Source organism: Lichenostomus cassidix, chromosome 2, assembly GCF_008360975.1.
Source record: "Lichenostomus cassidix isolate B80296 chromosome 2, HeHo_3.0, whole genome shotgun sequence".
Classification (NCBI taxonomy): domain Eukaryota; kingdom Metazoa; phylum Chordata; class Aves; order Passeriformes; family Meliphagidae; genus Lichenostomus; species Lichenostomus cassidix.
In genome coordinates this window covers 28,096,749-28,119,109 of record NC_139482.1, presented here as the reverse complement: position 1 = coordinate 28,119,109, position 22,361 = coordinate 28,096,749, and the positions used below count along the sequence as shown (strand labels likewise).

Sequence of the window (22,361 nt, the reverse complement as noted above, 5' to 3'; positions counted from 1 at the left end):
TGTTTGCTGCTATGATATTCAGTCTAGAAGAAGTTGGAGATTTTGCAGTTGGAAAGTGCTTCCTGAGCATTTATAATGATTCTTAATGTCAGTGTGCATAAAACTTGGGAATAATTGTGCCCTATGTCTAATAAGATTTGGCCAGAGGCTATGGAAATTACCTCAGAGTAAAAAGAGAAAGTTGTCTATGCATTTTATGTTACTAGGTTGAATATATATGCTGTAGTTGGCTTTCACAGGCATGATCATTTTTTTCAGGGCACATATACTTTCCTGGTGATTAGATGCATTTACTCAATTTTATCATTAAACACAACTCTTGAAAAACCTTTAATAGATAATAATCTCTGTTCTTCTCTGAGAATCTGAATCTTATGCATTGTAACACATCACTGCACATCTCAAGTCCGACTGATTATTAGCCATCACTCTCTTCACACCAAAGGGATGAACAGACCAGACTTTGAAAATGTTTTTGGGGTTTTTTTGTTTGTTTGTTTGTTTGTTTTTCTCTTTTTGTCATTAAAAAAAGGATTATCTTTTACTTCAGAGTGTCTTCTTGCTTCTCATCCTTCAGACTGAAGGAAGATTGGTACTTTAACTGACTTAAGCTGTTGGAATCCTTTTACTAGTTTTGAATATCCTATTTTTACATTTCATCCACAGTAATTTTTAAGTCACTAGTTATAACATAGTTCATTATTATATGTTGTAGTTTTAATTCAGCTAAATTATCTGAATAACAAAAGTTCAGGAATAAAGTAGTCTTTCATGGCTTAGGGGCTGCAGTAGGTACTAGCATGCAGTTTCTGTGCGTTTTAGCAATTTGACATATGTTGTCAGTATCTCAGTGTGACTCACCGATACACCCTGTCAGCTGAAGTCTTACCAGGCTCTCAGCTTCTGCATATGCTACAAGTCTGTATTATGTCCTGATGTTCAAGAGATCAAGGTTTCTGGGTAAAGGGCTCACCAAAATTTTTCCTTTTGTTTTGCTCCTGAACATAGGGAGACAGAACATTTATCCTTTTGATAGTGGTGAAACAGACATTATCACTTCTTTAATTATTGAAATTATGTGCGTCTTTGATACATATATAACACTGATTTCAATCTACTGACTATAATTGGTGTATTAAAAGGGCATTGCTACACTCAATTTCCATTTTCCTGGACAGGATAAAATAAAATTATAATAAAAATATTAAAGACTGAACAGAAGTTCCTATGTTATCTGCCTCAGTATTCATAATGCGGACATTAAGCACATTACTTTAGAAAAACTGCTCTCATTACTTAATTTCTAATCACTTTATATGCACTGTGAATGGATGTAGCTTCATCCAAAAGGCAACTTTAAGGCAGAGATTGACTTTTCAATATCAAAACCTGGAGCGCATCTCACATCACTGAGTATATAGATAGTATTATTGTTTGCATCTCCAGTAGCATTTCAGTGCTGAGGAGGAGTACCTTTGGAGTTCAGAGTGGTCCATATTTATTTTGTTCCAGTTTGAAATGCTGTGCAGCCTTAAGCATGCAAAGTGGATTCCTTTTAAAGATGTGGGGTGTGTGGGGATGGGATATACATGCTCTGACTGCAGGTGGGCGTTTAGTCCATGAAACCAAGTTAAAAAAACTCAAAGTAAAACTCAAAAATGGAGGTGGTGTGAACATTTCAGAACCAACTGATTTGCATTATGGATCCCCTCCTATTGTATACTGCAAAGAACAGTCAATTAATTCTGCTAGCTAAGATAGGTTCTTAGGCTGAGTGTGCTTCTTCAACTCAGAATTCAAAATTATGGCTGAATAATGAAATTCAATCAATTTTATGTCTAGGCTTCTGAAACAGTTTTGATAAATCTGAATGTCCTCACTGACTGTCACTTGCAAGCATTATTTTTTCACCAGCTGATTGTCTTCTAAGGCACTATGCACTTTTGGCACATTGAAATTTAACTTTGAAGAAAACATTTTGCAAACTATAAATACCTGGTGCAGAGATAGGTATTGCTGTATTGAGAACCACAACAAACAGACACCTGCTTGTTAACTTCACTTTATTAACTTATTCTGAATAAACATCCTTGCAGGTTTTTTATGCCCAAGTAAAGCATCTAGTCACTTGGCAAGTAAATACTGCACTTCCTAGGAGACAGTAATCAATCTTCATATTTTCCTATTGATACATATATATAATTTGATGTTGGATTTTGTTTGGGTTGATTTTTATAGATCAAATTGTCTTATATGGGACTTTTGAGTAGCAAACCCATTTACTTTTAGACTTTTTCAATTGCAGTGCAACTGTAGGTTTTTCAGCTGTATATCAATCTATATTTGTGTAGAATTTGTAGTAGAGAGGGTCTTTCATCACATTTTATTGGGGTAAATATCATGTGGTATTTTATAATTTAATTTTGTTTTAATTTCTAATTTATCAGTCCAATTTCTTGTGCAATGTCAATACATTTTGGAAAAAATATAACTACAGATATATGTGACAGTTTGTGAAAGTAGATGGCTTAGTGTTTTGGCATCATGAATCTTACATTTGCAATGTTTCCATTTGTTGTTTTATTTAAAATCTTCTAGTATATACATATCTATGATACATCTATCCACTGGCCATTTACAGATTTTAGATGTTATTGTGAACTACCCTTAAATATTATTTGGATAGGATTTGTTTTTGGGATATACGCAGATATTGATAAATGCCAAAAATCAGTGCTTTGGAAAGATTAACATGCTGCATAGAAACCAAACTAGGATTTGAGCAACATAAATGTGAATAACTGTGCTACGTGGTTGCAAATTGCATCTAAAACATAAGTGAAATCATGACATGTCTTACATGAAAAATATATACACCTTATGTTAAGCCTTAAACAGTTTTCTTCCTCACAGAAATTATAAACAAAATTTCCAAACCTTTTGTGACAAAAAGGAGTTAATTTTTTTTTTTTTTAAATCTCTCCAGGAAACTCTTTTGCTAAATGCAGTAAGTTTCCCTAGGGGTGGATGTTGTTATGCCTTGATTTGCATTCATGGCTGAAGTTCAGTTAGAGCCCTATCCTGAAATGGAAGCTCTTTTAAAGTCTCTTAAGATTTGATGGCAAATGTATATGTAACTTGTTTTTGCACAAGTGGTTCCACTCACCTCAGTGGACTCATACCTGAAGACAGTATCTGTGAACTATTGGTGGGCCAGACGTTTAGAGTATAAATATTTCAGCGCAATTTCATTTTTGTATTTGTTTTGTGCTTCACCAGGTACACTGATACTTGAGCAAGTACTTACCAAGTTGATCTGTGCAGCTGGTTAAGAGCTGCAGTGAGCTGTCACTCCACAGACTACTAGACTAATTCAAGATGTTGTGCATTCATATCACAGCACCCAGGCATAAACCAAGCTTACCAATATGATTCAATAATTTTGTGTGAAAATCTCTTTTAATAACTGCATTATGACTTTCTGAATGGAAATGCAGAAGCCTTGGAGATGGAATAATGTGTATGCAGGCAATACATTTCAGTTAAAAGCAGTTCAAAACATGCAGAGGCTGTGAAGGCCTTAAAACACTTCAAAATATCCATAAACATTAAGAGAATAGAAAATACCTTTCTTATTAGGTGTCAAATTCCACTCTACAGGGAGAATTAGAAGTTTCCCTGTAGATAGGGGATTCCTGACATGTTCTGTAAACAGCTTATAACTTCGTGAGCTGGCTGTCTAATTTAATTTATGGAGGTCTTTCATGACCTATACTCTAGCTAGGTGACCTTTCCTCGTTGAAAAAGTTGAAACTGTGTACTATATACACAGTCTGTGTAATATGTACACTAAATATACCCAGTGAACATATTCATTATTGGTAGACTTTAGGATTTTTTTGACATGGTAAGGCATATATAATGAAATCTCAATAATAATATTTTTTATTAAATGTTATTGATAATGTCATGGCTACATAAGGTAATATCCTTTACTTTGTATCTTGTTTAGACAGCTTTTTACAACATAGACATTAACACATTAACACAGAGAAAAAAGCTATTTAGCACTATTTCATAGCCATTCTGTGTTAAGACATTGAACTTTTAACATTAATCTAAATATTGGAAAAAGAATTTCTAAATTTATTCAAAGAACTTTTTTTCTTCTCCATGCCTGTGCTGCATCCATTCTGAAGATTTAAACTATAATACTACACATATTTCTGTGTAGAATCTTTTGTTACTACTTTGGGAGTGCATGTTGTTTACAGTAAATGAAATAATTGTGAGGACTGTTAAAGTTAGTGTGGCATTAACTTCAGTGTCTAAAAATCAACCCTATAGCCAATAGATAGAGTCACATCAGGAAAAGTGTTTATCCTGCATTCAAATAAGTATCCAAGATAGATAGAATAAAATGCTCCCTGGAGGTGACTCTCACTCTAGTTAAGTAGAACCTAAGGAATGGGTTGGGTTAGACACCTCACTTCCTCCTAACTAGATGGTGAGATGAATTTCTGTATGTTCTGCATGTGGTGACAGTTGACTAAATACTTCAACAGTCCTTGGAGCAGGAATGGGAATTGAGCACCACTCTGCCAGATAAGACTTGTTGAGCTGCATCATGCTTGCTTCCAGGGATCTGGTGCTGATGTGTCCCATGTCGTTTGTTAGCCCCATGATCACCAATCTACTGAGCAGAAATGACTGTGGTAGAAGATCTGTTTTTCCAGTTTATGCAAACCCTTCTCAAAGTGTGGGGGACTGGAGCAGGGGAGCACCTGTTTTGGATATTATTGTATAAGCAATATTGGGAAATAGGGTAGTACTCAGTCATGCTATGACTTTTGTGTGGACTGCATTATTTTGTCACCATTGGAATATCTGAATAACATGCTGAGTATCCTGTTTCCTTTGGGTGCATTTGTGTTGTGCTAATTGTACATTGGCCTCTTCCACCTGCTGAGCACTAATCAGCAGCATCTTATCTCTGTGGAGGCAGTGATTTGAGGAGGTGGGGGGGATGTGAGGGGAAAGGGAGAAGGAAAAAAAATAAAAGAAAAAGGATGTGAGACATAAACATCAGTTTCCCACAGTAACAAATTTCTTCATGGTAGAGAGGTAGTTTTCCTAACTCAAAACTGGATTTTGGCTGACTGTCTAAGGGAAAGAGTGATATTCAAATGCTTTTGTCTGATATTAGCTAATGAAGATTGTGTGGCCTTGGCTCCTTATTTTTGCTTCATGCTCCTATTTACTGGAACAACATATTCAGATATCAAAAAGGGCTAAATGGCACTTTGTCCTAACCATTTAGTTAAATTGTGCATTGCACCATTAGTTTGTAAGATCTGTATTCAAACATTTGCTTTACCAAGCTGTTAAAGATAGTACGGGTCTGTTTCCTATTAGGAGAATGTGGGCTGGGATGTCATGATTTTATTATGCTGTTGAAAAGGCCTTTTCCTTTTCTTTTCCACCCCCACTACCCCCTAAGCCCCCATCCCCAGCAGTAAAGTTTTGGGGTGCTATTATATCTCTCTCTCTTATCTTTAAAAAGGCTGTGCTCAGTCCAAGCCTCACTCGTACAAGTAGTTCCATCACCGTGCAGAATGGAGCCCATAATTCATAACTCAGTTTTAATCTTTTAGAAATATAAATACAATGCTTTTTGGCTGTGAAACACTGAGTTTATTGTTATTAGAAAGTAGTAGGACCTTAAAAAATGGCTTGATAGTCTGATTTGGTTTTATATTTATCAAGCATGTATATATGTTTCTGTGCAATATAGATCATAGTAGAAAAACAATTTCCTTTTATTTACAAGGCAGTTGAGATTGTCATTGTATTATACCTTTTGGTGCACAGAATGTTCATTTTCTTTCAAACGTTATTCATCGAAAGAGGATAATTATGGTGTATTTCACAGTCTGCCAGAAGGAAAATGTATCTTTGAAAAGTTTCATTTCCCTTAAGTTGCTCATTTTCTATAGGAAGACAGAGCTATTAAGTAACATACCCATGACAAAGATTGATTAAAATGGCATAAAGGACTATCTTATCTCTAAGTACAGGGATTTACATGTATAACTCCTATGACATTAAATGCAGTAGGTGAAATTAGCTATTGTATAAGAAAAAAAGTCTCAGTAAATTGGTTTGTACAGAGAAAAAGGTGAGGGTGGGAGGGATGGCATGTTAAGTAGCAACAAGAAGTAGAAGTTACTAATGGTTTCGGGATACACCTGCAATGTAGCATCCCAATAATCACACGGAACTCTCTGCTATCAGCATTACTGCATTAGTCTGCTGGGGCTCACTTTGGCTGCTAAAGAGAGGAAACATCGCCTTGCTGATGTGCCTTCTCCTATTCAGCCAGCTGCTGAGAGCAGCTCAAGCTCCTCTCAGCATTCAAGGTGGATTTAGCCTGGGTCTGGCTGACCTGGAACAAGGGATATGCCCTAATGTGCACCTTGTGCAGGGCCTGTGGCACATGCCTCAGCACAGGTGTCTGCAGAAGGTCCATAAGACCTGTTCCACAGTATTCCCAGTGCTTGACTTGGCTTTGCTGGGAGCTCTTCATAAGCCTTGCACCTCATTAACTCAGGTAAATGAGCACTTACCTATATGACAGCTATTAGTTAAGACATAAATGATAGAGGATGTGAATGCAATGTCCAGATATTTGTTTATTTGTTTTGGTTTTTTTTCCTCTGTCCACTGCAGACTTAGTAACACAAACCAATTTTTGTTGTAGCAAAAACTGCTCAGTTTACCCAGGCATTTTTTATTTGGTTTTTTATTATTTTTAATATTTTTCCCTTTTCTAGTTCTGAAGGCAATGGTCTTGCTGCTATTTATCCCTGTAATGACTTGATTGTCATTTGAAAATACACCTTGCAGGATATGAATCTCTATCTCATTTGTACATGACAGGAGAAGTTAAAGTTTGCCTTTCCTGCACTCTTTCCTTGAGTCCTTCCTCCATGTTGATCTTGCTTTGACTATACTTTTCCTACCATGCTTTAACTACCATGTCCAGCTTAGTAGCATAACAGCAGATATAGCAGATGAGTAGTTGCTATTTAAAGGTACCATGTCATGCCTCAAATATAGATATATGTATAAGAGCATTAGCACAAGGCTAATGTACTTAAAAAAGGCTCCTTTTGCTCCTTTTGAGGGTAATTCCACTGACATAGCCAGATTTATATGAATGGAAATAAAGTAACATAGCTTAGGGCAGAATTTCACAATTTTTGTACATTAGAATGTCGCTGGAAATAATTAGCAAATCTCAGATTAAAACTACTACTACTGCAACTAATATGAGTGCATGTGTGTGTATTTTTAAAAAGATAGAAGTAATTGACACTTTGGGGATTGTAATCATTCAGGTAAATATATGCCTTTTTGTCTACTTCACCAAGAATTCCATAGAAACAAGTGAATGAATTTCTTAAATTCCTCTTTGGATACATCTTCTACATTGTACTTTGATTTAAGTACACATACTTTTTTTTTATTCTCATACTTTTTTAGGGCTTAAATTATATTTCCTCTTTCTGTAGAGTGGCATGAATAACAATTATTGCAGAAGTGAGATGGAACAGAAAGTAGCCCCATCTTAGTTATAAAATAACCATATCTTATTATGGTACTTTGACACAGAGTTTTTCTTTAATTAACAAAGTGAAAACATCTGTTACTATCTCAACATACATTTTGAGTTTCATATCAGTTTTGAAATTCATGTTTCTCTGCTTCTGAAGTTTTTCAGTTATAAATTATTTGTAAATGTTAGTTTTCTTCCAAAAGCTTACAAAAAGTCAGCAATTAACCAACTACAACAGGTGTTTCCTTTCTTGGGGAAAGGAATGCATATGATTATTGTAATTTAGATTCCTGTGTGAGTTAAGGAATTGGTCTGTTATTAGAAAACATTGCAAGCACATGGAAAATGTTTAAAATTAAGTAGAAAGGTTACATGAATTTAAGTCTGAGACAGGCTTAACTCCTTCAGGCTCTCTTTACATGTGAATGACTTGATACTTGCATTTATGGCTTAGATTTACAGTAACAAAATTTTGATGCCAAACATATGTTTTTATATTGTGACCTTTGTATGAAAAGCTGCAATAACCATTTTGCAGTATTCAATTTGTGTAATGGCAGACAAGCATTCACTAGGAATACTGATAGCATATTACTCAGATTGTTTGCTCATTTAACCCTGCCCCAGGTGCCAGGATCTTTAGATTAAAGACACAGAAATAAAAATAGAATAGCCTAGCAGATAATTTTTGGCTGCTGTAACATGTAATCGTATCCTCTGATCCATTCTAGTTTTCTATTACTTGTTAATAGAAAATTTCGAGTTCCTTGAGTGTCTGCAAAAGGTGTCAGATTGACAGAAATTTAATTTTGAGTAACAACAGGAGAGACAGCTTCAGCTAATGCACACATTAGTATTACTGATAAAAAAAAATATGTAAAATATTCTGAAAATATTTATGGTAAGAAGAACCTGGTAAGACCTCAGGTTGTGTGTATATACATATACTTACTAGAGATAGAAATATAATTTACAAGAGAAAATTAGTGTTTGGAGTGTTTAGAGTATAATAAAACAAAAAAGTGAGATTCAGCTTGTTACATTAAAAAACCTGATTTTGTTCTCTTAGTGGTGGGGTTTTTTTTCCTTCACTCTGCAAAGGCTTGTATTAACCAAAGCAGTCAAATACAAGTAGCTATAAATGCATATTGGCGTCATGAAAGTATTTTACTAGTGCCTAATTACTCTGCAAGGAGATAGGGCTTTGGGTGGGGTTTTTCATACTTGCTGTTAAAATCAATTCAAAGATTTATTTTTTCCCCTTCTTTCTCTATTTGTTTTCTTGCACCCATAGTCAGCTAGCAAATATTCTAAGAGCAGAAGACTATGTAGTAAAAGCACCAACAAAAAGAGCTATTTGATAGTAGCATTGTTTCAGTCACTTATTGTGGAGACCAAGTGTAAATCTGGTGATTTTGTGCACTTCTGATGATGATAGTAAAATTAAAGGAGAAGAGGTTTGGTCAAACGATGTCATCTCTGTGACCTGCTCAAATTTTTACCTGCTGCCTTTAAATCATAACCTCCCTCCTGACACTGTTGAGCATTGCCAGTAAACCACCGGGTTGTTTATAAGAGAACGTTGTAAAGTAGTTTGTGTTGGAAAGTATGAGCTGCCCAACAAATTAATGGCATTGTGAGGTGCTGCCTGCTGGGGTGAAAATAAATTGTAAGAAAATATAGGGAGACAGGTAATGGGCACTAGCTATGCTGCACAACACTTCTCAAACTGCTGCTGAGTGTGTGCCAATAGATATGGCAATAACAGTCAACAAGATTTACGCTACTTTCGCATTTACACAGTGAGAGTAAAAAGGTTGAAAGAGTTCTATAATTTTATTTAAAGTTTAGCGCCAACTATTTCTGGACCTACTATTTCCAGGCAACAGGGTTACAAACACACTGCTTATCTTTCATATGTGTCAGTGGGAGGGTTTTTTATTATCATCAAAAGTCCTTGAAATTTGACATCAGAAAAATAGCAGTGAAGCAGAGGTATATACTTAATTGCAAAATCCAAGTAGGTACAAATTTTGCCACTTATTGTATATGTTGTGATTTCTGATAGCACTAAATTGTGCTACCTATCTATAGCCCCAGTGGGTGGTTCCTGCAGGCAATACATTTTCTGGCTGTGCTTCTTTCCCTGATATAGAGAAAAAAACAGCTTAAAGTCCCTGTGTTGGCTTTGTTGTCCCCTTGGCATATCATTCCATGCTGTAGAAATCTGCATGAGGCTAATTGAACAATTTTAAAGGTCCACTGTGCAGGGCTCAGGAGTTGTCCCATCATCCTCCTTATCAGTAAGACACATGTACTTTACACTTACAATAACTTTCAATAGTTGTTAGCACTGTAGAAATGGTAAAATCAAGGGCTTGAGCTGAATTTCTTTTTCTTGTTTGCACATCCTCAGTGGAACTTATAAATATTTTCTATGTGTGTTATTATATAATGAATACTCTGGCTAATAGTTAAATAACTTTGTCTTACCGGAAATGATTGCTTATGATGTTCAGTGGCTTCAGCTGCCAATCTGTAAGAAACTTTTTTTAAAATATAGACTAGAGCAGCAATGGCTTTGTAATAGATTACAGGTGATATTTGTGTACCTTTATTTGTTTTTCTTTCTTGTGTGTCTATTACAGTCAGGAAAAAAAGTGATATCCTTAAGTAATTTTAGAATCCAGTAAATAATCTGAGGCTGACCAAACTGTTCCTTGAATTACTTTATATCAACTGTATGAACAAATTGGCAGTTAGTGATTATTATTTATTTTTTCTGTGGTAACACCCAAAGGTCTCAGACACAGGTGCTTTATAAACACAGATCAAATGGACATTTCCTTCTTGAAGAATCAGAGGCCCAAAGATAATTTAGGTTGGAAGAGACCTCCAAAGGTCATCTAGACTAACCCTCTCTGCTCCAAGCATGTCTAATTAGATCAGGTTGCTCAGGGGCTTGCCCAGAACTTGCACTCTAAAGTCTCTAAGAATTTATGATCTAAAGTTCATTTGCTAAAATCTGAGGGCTTGGTTGCTGAATGCAAGGTTAAGAAGTCCAGTTTCTTACTGCATGTATGGGACAGTCAGTATGTAATAAGTTTTATTTTCATCTGACTTACTCACTCAATCACAGACTTAGCTGACCCTGTAGGCCTATCCTAGAGGCTTCTAGTACAGTCGTGGAAATAAGAGTTCTCTGTTGGGGACTTGCTTTTCAGAAAAAGCCTCAGAATACCCACCCATGGGCAAAATCAGCACTCTCAAGTGAAAACACTGAGGAACACTCACCCCTACCGGAAAAAAGTGCACTGAAATAGATTCTCTCATTACTTTTTCTGATCAGTGTTCCCTGCCTTTTCCTCTAAAATTTCTAAATTATCCTTTTTGGCTGCTTCAAGTGAAGTCCCACTATGTTCATCTGTTCCTTAAAGACCTGCTTAACTCATTGATGGTCAACAAGGAGGCACATGTTGACTTGTAAATTTGTGCTGAAAATCAAATAGAACCAATAATGCTTAGGGGAGTTCCTAGTATCCTCTGGAAAGCCTCCCCTCATTTACCTGGACTCTGGATATATCTGAGGATGTAATTTTCCTTCTCAAGTATTTAGTTTCTCCTTACTGACCTCCTACTTTGTGTTTCATTTGATTTCAGCTCCATTTTCTTATGAAAAATTAGTTGAAAGCTTAGGACCTCTGGATCCCAAATGACTTACAGACCTGTAGAAATAATGGGAAAAAACTTTATAGAGTGCAAGTGGCCTTGTATTTATATGACCTTCTACACATAGTGAAATGTTTCTTATAGGTGGTCATTTTCTCTATGCTGTATAGAAAATAAATTGTTCATAACCCAAGTTTTTTAATTTGTTCAGTTAAAAATATTCTTTGCCAGTTTGGAGATGTTTAGAACCATTACCTAGGAACAGATAAAATGGATGATTAAGTCTTTAGAGCTTGAAAAAGTTATGCTAGTAAGAAACAATCAGCAATTTTTGTTATAACATCGGAAATAATATTAAGATGTAGACACTTTGAGAATTACTGAGTAAGACGTAATCAGAAGACATTTAAAACATCAGAAAATAATTGCTGTATAATTAATTGGGGTGATGGAGTTGATTAATCTAGCTCTGTCTGAAGCAATTTATTAAACTATCATTTTCTACAGGTAAAAATTTTAATGGTTAGTGTCATATGTACTGACAATGCTTTTCAGCTGTAAAATTGCCAAAATATATTGGGATAGCTATTTAGGTATACATTTATGAGGAAATATATGTTTACTTTTTAACATTTTCAGCCTACAGAACCTTTTCTATAGTGAGACACAAAGACTTAGTTCAAATATCACTGTGATGAGGTCACTCTTTTTATTCATAAATGTGTCCAGGTTTGTAAAACTTTGTCTGATGGGTATCAAGCTGTAACTGAGTGCAAATGCTAACAAAGATAGCATGCTCTTAAATTGGTTTGCAATAAGCTGTATTTTAAAGTAAGCGTCAACCCAATATTAACATAAAAAGCAAAGGAAAAATTGCAGACACCTACTGGAGGGAAGAAATCATGATATGTAGCTGCAATATACATATTTTTCAATTTTCCAGTTATATGAACTTTCTGCTTATATTGTACCCGAAAGAATTGTTTGAATATAAAGAATGAAGACGTCACTTTTATCAGACTTCTATGAAATAATTTCTCTTTCTTAAAGAAAAGGACACTGAACATAAATTCTAACATTGCTTGTTATGATAATAATTTGAGAACGTATGCATTTATAGTATTCAAAATTAAGATCATCCGCTAATTTTTGTGTTGAGTGGTGACCCTGACTAAAGCATTTAATTCTGTTGCTATAGGGTTGTCTCAGAGTTATGATTTCTGTAAATGTGCAAAAGTCAGTTTAATAAAAACTAACAAGCAAAAATGGTCGCAATACAGCGCATGAAAGTTCCAAATTTTTTATCCCACCTAGGAAAACTGTTGTTATATTTCTTGCATTTTAGTCACTTCATACTTTAAATTATGTAAAAAGTAAGAATGCAGATGAATGACTGACAAGGCTTTCTCACCTGGGTGTCTCTCTTTGGCCGCGCTAAAACTCCTTGGGACAGGAGTCTAAAGCAGCTTCTATTGACCCTCTGTTTGAGCTGCTGAGGCTATTTGCCAAGATATGTGTGATAAACAGAATGTCTCTTTTCTGACATGTTCTACCTCAGACATATTCAGAGTATGAACATTTGACATCATCCGCATAACTGCTTTGGTCCAGTAATAATTTTTTTATCACTTCTTACTCATGAGTTCATGAGGTATTGTCTGCTTTGCTAAATTATTTTAACGTTATGTCTTGTATTCTATGTTGAATTATGAAGTAGTCATATGCCAGAAAATTCATGGTAATTTGTTGTCAGCACCAGAAAAGACAGATGAGAAGGGCTTTGCCCTTGTGTATCTAGGTAGGGTTTCCTTTCATTTTGTGTAGCAGAGGTTTTGTGAGTGAGATGGCAATGGTTTGAATGATTAAAGTTAATGTAAAAGTTCACTTTTATATTTCTTTGACTCAGACATAGGAACAGGATATCACTGGTATAAAACTATTACTATATTTATGATTTTTTTGTCTTTTTGTAGATCACGGTTCTGAGTATAACTCTTATTTTTATTATTGAACAAATAGAAGAGATATTTTAAAAAACTAATGAGGAAAAAAGTATGCTTAATGGCATATTATCTGTTTAAAACATCCTCCATTACTCTGTTAAGACTACCTCTACCAAATTGGTAATATGTCTGTTTAGTGCCTTAGCATTCAGAAGTTATTTCTTTACAGGCTAACTAGAAGATCTTATAAAATCTATTTTGAATCATTTCAAAAAGATATTGAATAGTATGTCTTGTCAAAATCTGAAAAAAATCCCCAAATTGTCAGACATTTCTTGAGGGTAATATCAAGGCTATGGGTGGCTTTGAGAGACAGGTAGTTAAAGAAAATTTCTCTTGGCAGCTGGATCATGGAAAAAGATTTGTTCTGCTGGGGAAATGAAAGGACTGTGTTAAAACAAAAGCTAATAGGAGAGAAGATGGCCTTTTAGCTTTAAAAGTAGAGGAACTACTTGCAAGAACTTGAAAAAGAGGGTGACATTGTGACCAGTGAATTGAAAAATCACTAGATTCCTTTCATTGTACATGCATTAAATACCTTTTGGTCTAGGCCACATGTTTGATTTTCTTTTCATTTCTTTTTTTTTTTTATTTTAAGGGATTTGGGGCTCTTCTTAACATATGTTCCATCGTTATAGGAATCTGACAGATCTATGAAGTTTATGACAAGTCTTGCCAATGTGAGCTGCTAGATAATTGACAAAATGTTGCCAGATAATTGAAAAAGAAAAATCCATTTAACTATCATGTATTACTTGTACAGCATGGTAGATGACACTGTTACATATCTAGCAACAAGAAGGGGCAGAGCATGTGAGGTGGCATAGCCAGGTTATTTTGGCAGGGAAGCCAAATAAGTGTGTATTTCTGCCCCTTAATAGAAAATGGCTCATACTGTGTGTTGAGACCCCAAAAAGGCATTACACACAGCCTAGACGTTGTTGTGATGGCGTTCTCTGATGATAGTGCTGCTGCAGGATTTATGCTGTAAAGTACGTGTGTTTACAGTGGCTCTGTTTTCAATGTAATCTTGAAGGTTGCCCTAATCTGAAAAGTTAATTAACCCAGTAAATAAAGTAAATCTCTTAATTCAGTGTTATGTGGCATATGGGTGTTTGTTGTGCATCAGCTGAGCATTTCCCAAGTATTTAATAAACACCTGTGCAATCACAGGATACTTACTAATGAGTATAGTAGCCTATCCTCATGTGTGTAACAACTTTTGAATGTAAACATGGGCTCCCAGAAGTCTTTATTAATGCAGTTTTCTTAGTAATGTAGATTTTGTGAATTAAACCAACAGCGCCTAGAGATCACCCAACTTCTTATTGCAATGGCTTCTTTTTCTAGTTTGACTCCCTTGACCTCCCACAGCAGATGTTCTTACAGTTATTATCATTCAGTTAAGCATGCTGCTGTAAAACAAGCTTGCTTTTTAAAAACAGACATGTTAATTTGGTGTATACTCTCATTTTAAAAGAATAAATTAAAAATTTGGAGAGAAAGTTAAGATAAAGAAGTTATTTTAAAGCAATTGTTTACTTTAATATGGTATTTACATATCCCCATTTCACCCACCCAAAACAAAATACTTTCTAATTGGCACAAGATCAACATGCTCAGAATTGGTACATGAATACAGAACTGCATAGCTAATAGTTTCATTTAGAGGACCACACACAGTTGCTGCACATGTGAGGGGAAAAAAGCTGACAGATGTCCACATCCCCTGGCTCTAAGAATAATAACCCTCCAACCTAACAGACTGTGAGCAGGAAAGGCTCTCAGAGCACTGTCACCTTTTCCCCTCTCTGAGAACCAAGTACATTCCTGTAAGTTCTTACATGATTTTTCCTAGTCCAGAGATAGAAGTTATGTGTCTGAATGGCATATTATAAATCCCCTTATGAGAGGAGATTAATTTGTGCTTTTTTATTATACAAAAAGAGTATCACTATTTTCTACAGTAATAAAACATTGAAAGCCACCTCAGTGTCCTGCAAGCAAGAATAAAAAATGAGTATTTTTTCACACCATAAGGAAGACTGATATGATGGTTCAGTAGTATCTGGAATTAACAGATGAATTATTTGCTGTCCCACTCCCCTGCTATGCAGAAGCCCTAATTTATTTTGCCCCACTATATAGTCTACACCAAGTTTTCAAGGTGTTCTGTAAAGCTTGGATTTTGATAAGGAGGGTCTACTTTTTAGCTCTTTTGGTCACAGAAAATTACCTGATGGAATCTTAAAGACTCAAAAAACAGAAGGAAAAAGAAAAAGAATTATATTTCTTTGGAGAAAAAAAAAATCTCATGGGTATGGATATTAAGCATAAGTTCTAACTGCCTGACATTAGTGGCACTATAAATTTTTGCCACCCATTACAAGGAAGAGCAGCAAAAGCAGAGTTTAGGTATTTCTAAGAGAGACCATACATTATTTACTTCTAAAATTCCATTAACTCAAAACTTAGAAATGCTGTTGTCATTTAAAAGTTAGGAACATCTAAAAACTGTGTGCTTTCACCTGAGGTGTTCCTTCAATTTTTCCCTGACATACTGAGTAGATTTTGAAATATGCATCACTGCATGAGATACTCAGGAAGAAATGTTTGTATAGGAAGAGTCATGGTCTTTTAATTACAGACTCTGTTTACACTAATATCACAGCCATCAGCAACTGCATGCATGCAGTGTCAGCAGTAATTAGCACCGAATATATAGGCCTCTACTCAGGAAGAATTGCTGAATGTATGATTTAACAGCACTGGAAGTGCTCCTACATTATCCCATACAATAGCATTTTTAGCATAAACTACAAATGTATAGAAAGGATTTGCTGTTTAAGTATAGATCCCAGCTTACGCTGCACTAACCCCCCCCAAGAAGACAAGGCCAGAGTTAGTGGAAGACTGAAGGTGAAAGACATATGAGCAGTATAATGTAGCAGCAAATCTCATTTGACTTGAAAATTTTGGTCCCAGTGCCATTGCCTTTCATGCAATTGTGACTGTGGCTATGCTTATTAAGGAGACAGTCCAGTGACAAGGTACTGACAAGAGTGCTCCAGTGGACTCATTTCTGACTTGCAGTGCAGCCTCAGTTAATGTAATGGAGGCTTAAATCCTCTGCGTTACAGAATTTTGCAAACTGAGTATTATAAGTCACTTGGACTAACTTAGTTACACAGATTTATGCAAGCCTATTTTTTGAAAGTGTATTTTTCCCCTTCAGTGATAAACACATCTCCACAACATTTGTTTACTAAGTCACTGGTATTCAAATCTGAGTTTCTTCTGAAACCAAAATTCTCCATCTTCTTAATAGCATGCAGAACATAGTTCCAAAACCACAGGGAGAGTAAAATCATTTTTATTTTATTTTTAAATCATGGAGTCTTTATGCATTCTGAAATGAAAGTCTGTCTTCAAATGGAGATTTCTCCTCTTCCCTCAGTCATGGGGTTTTGGGTGCAGAAAGCTCACTGAAAGATGGGTGAAAATTGTAAATAATTGAAAAAAAATACCATACATTCTAGAATCTCCTGCTCCTTGCTGAATTTGTTTTGGCATGCAGAGACACTAATGCACCTGTGGAGAGAATGTTCTCCGTAATGGATGACATCTGGTTTGAAGACAAAAGTGGAATGTCAGTAGACATTGTTAAGGGAATGACAGTGGTAAGAGCCAATCTTGCTGGTAACTGCAAAGAGGTCTCTGAACAACTGTTTGAAAATGCACGCAGCTTCCTCAGAAAACTCAGCATATATATATATATATATATAAAATATCTGCAAACTGCTTAGAGACAATGCTTAAAAAAAAAACATTTTTTTTTTCCCCCTTTGTTGGAAAGATCTACCCGAAGTTTCTAAGATGTTTTAGAAGCAGTCTTGAAACAGACTTCTGTTTGCAATAGTGTATAGAATGGTACATCTTTATATGGGCAAAATTCTGCTGTATGTATTATTTTTTCTTCAGGCAAAAGTAAGGATAAACTTCCTTGAGATTTTTTAATAAGTTTTGAAATTATCTTTTATTTTGTTCTAAATTAAGTTTAGCCGTAGTAAGTCTCAAGAATTGTTCAGTCTTATGTAGCCTGAATTTCTTGGATTACTGACTACTTTATGATTAAACACATGCACAGTGCACTTACAATTATCTTGTTGATGAACTTTGACAGACTCAAGCAGGATACATTTGAAAGTTTGACCCAAAATTAGGATACAATGTCAGGTTAATGCTTAACTCTCATTAAAATCCTTTAATTTATTAGCTGAGAGTTTCTCAGAAATCATGCCCTCTTTGTACAGAAATAGATCCTAATGTTTTAAGACAGAACATTCTCTGTATATGTATACTTAAATGGGTATGAATCAAAATACTGTATAAATGACTGAGGAAATAAAAAGTAATAGATTTACCTCTGTTTCTAAAGATCCTACATAAAAGGAATAGCTCCTAATTTGCACTGATGGTGTGCCTTATTACTACATGCCTTATTAGAAATAAATCCAAACCCCATTTGTTTCAATTCATATAGTGAGTACCATGTAGTTCTTTTAGAAAGCAAGTAGAAAATACCTAGACCACTTTGTTATATGTGGTAGTAGTGAGGTAGTTCTTTCCTACCTCCTGTGTTCAATAATAAGAACAATTACACTTTGTATTCTGAGTAAGACATAGGAAGAGAAAGACCCTAAAAAAAAGTAACAGTGGAAACTAAAGGCAAGTAGACTTTTTTAATTGCACAGTTGTCTAGTTCTTGCAAACTTTGACACAGATATAATTTCTGATGTTCATCACACTTACCCTTCAGCAGTAGCTGCACCATAGTTGTCTGCCTAACCAGAGCATGGTTCCTTTTGTGCTCTGAGGTAGGTATTTGAAGTAGATCAGATGAATCAGACTGTAGTCATGTCTGTTATTCAGACTCAGATATGGTCTTGAATAACTGAAGTTAATGATTTGCAGGAATATTGCCTTCAGAAATATTTGCTAAGGTGTAGTTGATGAAAAAAAGCTGTCCCAATAGCTCACTCACCAGTGTAGCTGTGACAGGACAGTCTAAAAGGGGCATAAGGTAAACCTGAAGGGCTTTGCTGTGGTGATCCTTCTTCCTACTGTCTAATGGTTTCCTTAATGTGTCAATATTTCATTTACATTCGTGTGACCATGCTCTGACGGGAATGCCAATAAAGCCTCCAGATGCTAAAATCGTTCTGAGTTATTTCAGTGTGTGGGAGTCAATATGATGCAAACCAGGTGAGAGACTTGGTTGAATCAGGCCGTGACAGATGCAGGGTTTTCCAGCAGCTGTCCCAGAATTTTCTGCCCTCACAGCTGTTTTACCTAGCCCTGCACTGAAGACAGGCCACAAGGAGCAGGTGGGGACCAAAGCAACTGGAGCTGGGGTAGTGAGACCGAGGAGCAACGTGAGCTCACTCCTTCACTGTACTGGGGATCAATATCCTGCAGAGTTGCTTGGTAATGACTAAGAGGTTTTGATGGCTCTGTTTTTAAAGATACGTTTCTCATGCAGAAAGATCAAGTGATTCTCTTCTGTTTCCAAGAGCAGGAAATCTCTGTGATCCTTTGTAAAGAGTTTTCTTTTTTTAATAGAAAATGGCAAGTATCTCCAAGGTATATCTAGTCAAACTTGTCATGATATTTGTTCCTACAGGTGAGGCTATATAGATGTAGTAATGCTACTATGATTTAGGAAAAGAAATGTGCTTTAGGACCAATTGTGATAAAGAGAAAAGCATTATGTGAAGGTGGAAGTGAGCATTAATTTCTTCCTCTCATCTGCAGCAGTGTCAGTATATAATTTGTGTAAAATAGCATGTGAAATATTAAAAAACATAAGACCCAATATACCTGTGAAACATTCTACATTCCAAATGAGTTCAAATAGAAATAACATTAAATAAGTGACTATTTATTTTTTCAGTGGAGATATGTTTTTGAATATTACTACTAGCAGGCAAAATATTTGAAAGTTTATTTGTCTGCATCCGGAAGGCTATTCTCACTCAAGTAGGCCAAAAGCCCTCAAATTTTTGGACTAGGGGAAACCAAGATGTTGCATTTGAGTGCTGGCAGATTGAATCATTCAATAGAATTCATTCTTTTGTCCTCTTATTAAGTGAAAAAGTGTAAAACATAATAAGCAGCTACATAAGGAAGATCCTACATCAAATTATTTATGCTATTCATAACCTTTTTAGCAACAGGCAGATTTCCAACACAGTGATTTACAGGTGTTTTTCAAGAAACCTAATCAAAGTATTATCTCTTCTTTTGAATCAGCCTCTGTAGGAGCAAACAATGAATAGGCTGTTTTGTTTGGTTTACCTATTTTTTTCTGAGTCCCAGGAAACTTAGATTCCAGATATATAAATATATATCTTGTATTTTAAGGAAAAAGAATATGTTAAGGTTTAGAAACTTCCAGCTCTTTAACAACCAACATGTGATATTAATGGTCAAATTTCAGAGTATTAATGAGGATCCTAATATCAGTCAGGAAATTAGATATTAATAATGGACCTGAATCTAACCCAGTGAAATACTCCAGAGCTTTGGAAGCATTCACATTCTGACCTGAATAGAAGAGAAACATCTTATGTCACCATGCAAGCAATCCAGCTATGTCACTTATGTACAGGACAGCCTGCATAAGGCAGCCTAATATTTGAGGTGTACCTCAAAGTAAATTCTTTCCACATCTGATTTAACTTTCCAGATGTTTTCAGACCAGTGTGTCTGTGAGGAAGGACAAGTGGAAAGACTTTTTTTTTCAAAACATATACTTGAGAACCATCTAAAATGAACAAATAATGGAAACAGTACCATATATATTGTTAATTTTGTATATATTATTATTCCTGGAAGATATTTATAGACTAGAAACAACAATTAGGTTTGCCTGAAGGTCTTGTGAATTAACTTTTACGTCAAAGTATTGGAACTGCAAGCTTTTCCCTTATTATCTATCAAGGGCCACAGCCCATTCTCGTTTTCATGATAGCATCTCATTTATTATTAGTTTACAAAGACTCTAGTGCATAAAACATATGCAATAGTAGTATTTATAAAAGATACTGGAAATACTTACTTCCAGTAATTGAATGCATTGTCTTTGGCTTTGGGTAACAGAACAAGTCTTAAGAAAACTGTTTTCCTACAGGTTATACTTTTACCAGTCTCTAAGCTGATCATATATAGTGGCTTTCTTTCACATCTTGGCAATTTAAAGTAAAAGCAATGATAATTTTTGTCTTGTTATTTTTGTTTGAACAATAGACCCCTCGTTCTCAGTATATCAAAACTGTATTCCTTCTCCAAAATAAGATGAAAGCTTCTGGGGAAAATGTGTTTGTTTGAATAGTGCATGGAAGGATGGAGAGTGAAGGACTTGATCCCAATCCAAGTGTAATAGGTAGTACACTCCTGGGGCTTTTTACTGGCGGTAAATATAGCATGATTTTAAGAGCTAGCAAAGTTCAGGTTGCACTTTGACAGAATCCGTCATGTTTCATACCCTCAGATGAAAAACTGTTCTGTCAAAAAGCACTGACCACCCTTCCCATTCACATTAATTTATAAGATGCTGCTGATCTGTTTACCTCTTTAGTCTCTATTGCATACTGTACCTCCATATCAGTCTGATTTAGCTGGCTCAAGTTCTGCAGTAACCAGAATGATTCTCTGTTTATCCAAAAAATCTAAATAATTCACAGAATTGTAGCCCTGAGTTTTGTTTGATTTCTTTTACATACATAACATTCAGTGATCTAGAGGTCGTGACCTTTCCTTGTTTCTGTTGGAGTACTGCTCAGGAATCTCTCTTCCTTTTTACCTCCAGACTACATTTTCCACCTGATTTAATATGATGGGATATCTTCTAGATATTGGGGACTGGGGAAGAGGGAGGGAGAGAGTACTGAAGAATGTGTAGAAGATAAATTTCAGGAAATTTGGAAGGCAATCCCCTTACTCCCCCAAAGACAACCTGATTCTTTTATCCATTCTTCAACCATTCAGACAGATTCTTTCCTAATTTTTGCATCCCAGTAGTGTTCTGTTTTGGTAAAGAATTTTTTTAGGAATGTACTGTGTTTTTGTTGGGTATCAGGAAGAAACTTGCCTTAGTAGCAATCAGTTTGGCATTTCAACTGTAGTTTTTAAGTATCAAATATGTAGTAAAGTGAATAGATAAAATGTTTACATTTTGGTTATGTTTGATTTTAAGTCAGTATATTGGTCAGCACAGCTCACCAGTGATGTAGTGTAGAAAAAAGCTATAAGGATCTATAGGGATGTGAGTTTTGTTGATAGATCTTGTCTATCTTATCTACTAGAGAAAGCTAAATTCTTAAAAATAACAAATTTCAGGTTCTTAGTCAGGTTTGGTTCTAGTCAGGTTCTGCTTTTGTTTGGTTACTCAGTTGTTGTTTTGGTTTAGTTTGGGGATTTTTGGTTGCTCTTGTTGTTTATTCTTGTTGGCCCTAGTTTCACCTTTGTCTTGTGCAGAAAATGAGAAAGGTTTTGGAGTTTGATACATATTTCTGGGTGTTTGGATGAGAATCTGCTCAGTTTTATGGGTGATATGGTAGGTTTTGTTATGTGAAAATTACTTAAAATACTCATCTGTTTTAGTTAAGAAATTCAAGAATTTTCAGTTTACACATTGTCTCAGAAATACTTTTATTAGGCTGTCTAGGCCAGGATGACTGGTGAGAAGGACTGTGAAAAACACTGTCTGCCCTTTAGAATTTTCTCTGTAAACAAGATACACATCCACGAAACACAAAAACACAGTCTGACCACATGAAGAAGTGGCAAGAACAAGCATTTATTCCTGTTTGTATAGTGCCCTGCACACCTCCAGCCCAGGCTCTGCATAGTGTTCTATGGCCATCATAATTCAGATGAGAAATAACCACAATTAATCTTTCAAAACTTTGATGTAAAGAATATTGAGCTTTGTTCACCTGACAGTAGAATTAAGAAGTGACTAAGTGTTATGCAAAACTTTAGATTGCAAATGTCTTTGGAGGTGCTTT

The 22,361-nt window shown here is 35.5% G+C and overlaps 1 protein-coding gene across 8 annotated transcripts in view; it reads left to right on the top strand.

The window, feature by feature from the left end:
* DGKB (diacylglycerol kinase beta) overlaps nt 1-22,361 on the top strand; it is a 455,069-nt gene that overhangs the window by 381,676 nt on the left and 51,032 nt on the right. The gene's annotated exons all lie outside the window — the stretch shown is intronic.